Genomic DNA, 6,000 nt, shown 5'->3' on the forward strand with positions numbered 1-6,000 from the left:
CTCTCTGTCTCTCTATCTCTCTCTCTCTCTCTCTCTCTCTCTCTCTCTCTCTCTCTCTCTCTCTCTCTCTCTCTCTCTCTCTCTCTCTCTCTCTCTCTCTTCCTTTCTCTCACGCACCCGCACCCGCACACGCACCTCTCCACACACACTTCCAAACACCTATTTTCTTCCCCCACACAGGTATCTTTTGTCACCTGTGTCCCATAAATAACAACCCACAAAAGCCTCTTCGTTGTCACCTGTAATCTGCTCTTACTTACCTGTGGAGAGGCTGGGAAGTTGGGCGTCTGTCTGTCTGTCTGTCTGTCTGCCCTTTATTCTCCCTCAGTGGCAACACCCTCCTCTTTTTGTGTGTGTGTGTGTGTGTGTGTGTGTGTGTGTGTGTGTGTGTGTCACGGTACCTGGCTCCCACCTGTCACATTACAATACCTGCTGGAAATGGACGCGTCACAGCTTCCCTTTACCCGTAACACGCTTAGTGAGAGAGAATGAGAGGGAGGGAGGGAGGGGAGGAAGGGGAGGAAGGGAAGGGGCGGCGGAAGGGCTGTTATAGATTTAGATGTGCTTCATATTTTTTGGAGGTGAATGGGTGGGCGGGAAGGTGAAGGGAGCTGAAAGGAGGGTTGGTGTGCAGGTGAATGGGAGGTAAAGTAGCCAGGTGAGCTGATTTTGGGGGGGCGATTAGGGGGTGAGGGGGTTGGAGAGGGTGCTGGGGGGCAGGGGGGAAGAGGGTGAGGGTGTTAGGTGTTGTAACGTTACCAGACATCCTCTTTCATTTACCTCTTTTTTTTATTATATCAAATGTGGGTCGTTTCACACACACACACACACACACACACACACACACACACACACACACACACACACACACACACACACACACACACACACACACATCAATTACAAACCCAAGCAAAACCCATCGAGTTTGCATAAATAAAAACAGGCCGGCACAAAAGACTCATCAGAAAGCGTAAGATAACCATTAATTAGAGCCAATTAAGGAATCATGGTCGTTAGCGAAGCAGGTGGAGGAGGAGGAGGAGGAAGAGGGAAGAAGGGAGAGAAGGGGCGGAGGAGGGTAGAGAGGTAGAGTATTGAGGCCATAGAGGGGAGGAATAGAAATAAAAGGAAGGAGAGAGAAAAGAGAAGAGATAAATGGGAGAGAATGGAAGGGAGGAAATAAAAGGAGGAAAGAAGAGTCAAAGGGAGGAGAAGGAGAGGAAGGGAGAGAAGTTAAGCCGTAGAGGGGAGTAGGAGGAGAAGAGAGAGAGAGAGAGAGAGAGAGAGAGAGAGAGAGAGAGAGAGAGATGATAAATAGGAGAGGATGAAGTGGAACAAGAGAGTAAAGGAAACAGAAGAGAAAGGGAGGAAAGAAGAGAATAGTGGAGGAAGAGGAGGGAGGGAAGAAAGAGGAGGGAGAGAAAAGAGAAAAGAGAAAGAGAGAATGAGGATAAAGAAAAGAGGAACAAAGTGAGAAAAGAAGGAAGAATGGGAGGAGGAGGAGGAGGAGGAGGAGGAGGAGGAGGAGGAGGAGGAAGGAGAGAAAAGAGAAGAGTAGAAAATGATAAATGAGGGAACAGGGAAAGGAGGAAAAGGGTAAAGGAAACTAGAGCGGGGGGAAGGATGAGTAAGGAAGGAAGGTAAGGTTGTGGTTGGCTTATAAATGGTCCTTCCTGTTGGTAATGAAAGCGATGGAGTTGTTCCCCAAACCACTCTCAGGTAGGAATGAAATATGTGGCTCGTTAGTGTTCACAGGTGTGGTCGTTAGGGGCAGGTAGGGGAAGAGAAGGGACGGAGGGAGGGTAGGAGGGAAGATACAGGGAAAGAGGGTGGGTAGGAGAGAAGGTAGGGAATGACAAGGCAGGGAAAGGTAGGTTGTGTAAGAACCGAGTACATTTGCAGGGAAGGAAGAGAGAAGCGATAGAAAGTGGATAGGAGGGAAGGGAAGGAAGGACAGGGCAGGCGAAGAGAGACTCAAGAAAAGAGTGTGGAAAGGTAGATAAAGTAAGAAAGGACTACACTATTTTGAAGGGAGAAAGGGAAAGTGAGACGCATAAGAGAACAACAGTCTGAGGAAGTGGACGAGTTTGAGAAATAAGCAGGAAAAAGAAAGAGAAGAAGAGTGTGTGAAAAAGAAGAGAGGTATATATTTAGATTTCACAAAAAGAGATTGATAGATAAACACAGAGATAAAGAGGGACGAAGTAAAAGATGAAAAACTAAAAGACAATTAGATAGAAAGTTAGAGAAGGCGAAGAAAACGATGAAAAACTTGAATATAATCAGACTGAGACTGAGAGAAGCGAAGAAAAAGATGAAAAACTTCGAACAGAAATAAAACCAAACAAGAACAGTAAACGATAATGGTGTGAAAGTCTTTTTTATCCACCTTTTCCACCATCACCACCACCTCCACCTCCACTTGTTAACTCTCCTCCACCGTCCGTGTTTTCGCTCATACTTAGAACAGGAAGCGAATTGGCGTCCTTGTGAATATAGGAGAACAAAGGAGAAGACTGAGCTACATTATAATCTTCCTTGGTGTCCACGAATGCCTGTGTTTTGGGCTCTCAAGATATGCTATTTCTCCTACTTCTCCTTCTCTTCCCTGTTTCTCCTTCTCCTGTTCTCTCTTTCTCCTTCTCTTCTTTCCTCTTTCTCATATTTTTCTTTTCCTTCACCTTCACCTTCTTCTGTTGCATGTACATTTATTATTTGTTTTTTTATTCATTTCCTTTCTTATATTCTGTTACTTCTCCTCCTTCTCCTCTTCTTTCCTCTTTCTCATATCTTTCTCTTCCTCCTCATATACGTCTCCTCTTCTTTCACCTTCTTCTGTTTCTTTCGTCTTGTTGTTCATTTCTCTCTTATTTTCTGCTGTTCCTCTCCTTTTTTTCTTCTCTCTCCTCTCTTCTACTTCTATTCCTTCCTGTGTATGCGTGTGTAGTCTCAAGGAGGAGAGCTGAAACCGCGGTCAGTCCAGTGCGTGTTGGAAACTCCCTGATTGCCAGAGTTTTGGAGGGTCATAAGCTGGCGTGAAGTGTCGGGGTGTGTGGCTGAGAGTTACTGACACTGAGGAGGAGGAGGAGGAGGACGGGGAGAGTATAAGAAGGAAGGCTTGTTTGTTTGGCCGTCAGGTGGAGCTCCTTCCGGAAACGATCACGTGTTATCCTTTGGCCTGCGCTTCCTCCACCACCACCAACACTAACACCAGCACCATAACCACAACCACCATCACCAGCCCCACCACTACCACCACCACTACCACAACAACAACATAACCACACCACCACTTACCTAAGCATTCTAGGGTCATATTCCTTTGAACTGCGCTTCCACGACCAACACTAACACCACTACCATAACCACCACCACAACCACCATCACCGGCCCCACCACTATCACCACCACCAAACACAACAACATCACCACCACCACCACTTACCTAAGCATTCTAGGGTCATATTCCTAATCATTTCAGGCCAAAGCATATTTAATTGACAAGGCTTTCGTATTTTTGTGCATCTCCAGGGGTAGTTTTAAGACCCTGGTGGTAGCGTGACCATTCTTCTGTGCCATGTACCTAAAACACACTCATTAGAACCCGTTTGATCTGTTTTTCCGGCCTTTGAAATTAGTTAATGCGAGAGTTGGAAGCGTGTGAAAATACCGACTCTAATGTATACCTCTATATGATTAGGACGCCGAACAGGTACACAACGCAATATAAATCATCTGCTGTTGTCTTTACGTTGCCATGGAATACTACAACACATAACAAGAGTACTAACATAGGACAAAAAAAAAAGAAAAAAAGAATCACACTAACAAAAAGAGCATAGAAAACTGTAGTAAAAATTGAGTGTTGCCCTTTTATTTCAGCTTTGTTCTCTCTCTCTCTCTCTCTCTCTCTCTCTCTCTCTCTCTCTCTCTCTCTCTCTCTCTCTCTCTCTCTCTCTCTCTCTCTCTCTCTCTCTCTCTCGCTCTCGCTCTCCCTCTCCCTCTCCCTCTCTCTCTCTCTCTCCCAAATTGATATTGAATGATTCGTTTTTTCAAAGCGTAAACTTAACATGACGTTGGAAAGAGCAGCGAGATATGAAGGCGCGGCATTTGCTGAAAGGTCGACTTGCTGGAACTGAGGAAAGCAATGAGGAGGAGGAGGAGGAAGAAGAGGAGGAGATGAACTGAAGTAGGGTAAGAGACAACAAGGTAAGGAGATGAGGAGGAGGAGGAGGAGGAGGAGGAGGAGGATAACATCAAGAACAAGATGATGATGAAGAGACTCAAAAAGGAGCAGGAAAAAGGGGAAAAAAAGAGGAGAAGGTGAGAACATCGTGAAGGTGGAGGAGAAGAGATTTAAAAGGCGGGAGGGAGCAATGTGAAATGAGGAGGAGGAGGAGGAAGAGAAGGAGTGGGAGAAGGAGTAGAGCTAAGAGAAACAGAATGAAACAAACGAGATAAAAGATAAGAAAAGTGGATAAAGAAGAATGAAAGGTGAAAGAAGTAAGATGAAACGAATGAGTGTGGAGGATAGTAGAGAATGAACGATGGAAGGTCAGAAAAATGGGATTAAACGGAGGGAGAAGAGGCGAAAGGGAGGGAGAGAAGGATGAGAGGTGAGATTAATGAGATGAAACAAAGGAGGAAGAAGTGGAGGAAAGGAGAGAGGGAGGTAGGAAAGAATTGAGAGAACCAGGTAATAGCGAGATTTTCCGTTGCCCAATGATGCCTAATGAAGCTGAACGGAAGGAAAGAAGGAAGGAAGGAAGGAAGGAAGGAAGGAAGCAATTACGAAGGTAGGAAGGAAGGAAAGAAGAAAGGAAAGGAAAGGAGAAAAAGAAAAAAGAAAGAAATAGAAAGAAAAGAAAGAAAGAAGAAAAAAAGAAGGAAGGGAGGAAGGAAGGGCACCAAAGGAACAAAACAATTAACAGAAAGATAAACAAACACATTATCTTAGTCAACTCGCTTTCTCTTCATAATAAACACGCACTTACGGTGAAACACGACACACACACACACACACACACACACACACACACACACAAGGGGACGCTAATTTAAGCCAACGTTAATTTGTCTCTATTACGTTTCTCACTTCCATTTAGTTGTCGTTTAAATGTCGCGAGGAAACGAGCACACTCTCCTCCTCCTCCTCCTCCTCCTCCTCCTCTCCTCCATTTTTTCCTATTTTTTTTTCCTTTTTCTTTAATTTCTTTTTCTTTCATTATTTTTTTTCCTTTTTTTTTCTTTCTCTTCCTTTCCTTTCCTTTCTTCTCTCCTCCCTTCCTTCCTGCCTTCGTTATTTATTCCTTCCTTCTTTCCTTTCTTCTTTCCTCGTCCTCCTCCTCCTCTTCCTCCTCCTGGCAGCTTCGTTATTGACCCTCGAGTTTTCTGTTCCCTACTCTTCCATGTTTCCAGGTTTCATGTTTCTTTTACCTCCTCTTCTTCCTTCTCATCCTAAACTTTTACCCTGTTAGTTCTACTTCTACCTCTATTTTTTTATCTTCCTTTTTTTTACCTTTCTTCTCCTCTTCCTCTTCCTCTTCATCATGCCATTTACTACTGCTATTATATTCTTCTACTCTTATTTTTCATTCTCCTTCCCACTTTTATTTCCTCCTCCTCCTCCTCCTCCTAATCTAACATAACTTAACCTAACCTAACCTAACCTAACCTTCTCCTATTGTTCCTCCTCCTAACCTAACCTAACCTAACCTAACCTAACCTTCTCCTATTGTTCCTCCTCCTCCTCTTTCTCCTCCTCCTTCACTACCACCTCCTCCTCCTCCTCCTCCTCCTCCTCTTTCTCCTCCTCCTTCACTACCACCTCCTCCTCCTCCTCCTCCTCCTCCTCCTCCTCCACCGTCGCCTCATCTGGATAATCACATATTGGCTTACCGTCTCCAAACAGCGGCCACAAGCGGGCTTTAATTAATACCCGCTAATAACTTGTTTCGGGGGGCGGGGCGGCGCATTAACGAGCTTTATAATGCCGCT

This window comes from Eriocheir sinensis, chromosome 55 (assembly GCF_024679095.1).
Source record: "Eriocheir sinensis breed Jianghai 21 chromosome 55, ASM2467909v1, whole genome shotgun sequence".
In the NCBI taxonomy this organism is placed as follows: domain Eukaryota; kingdom Metazoa; phylum Arthropoda; class Malacostraca; order Decapoda; family Varunidae; genus Eriocheir; species Eriocheir sinensis.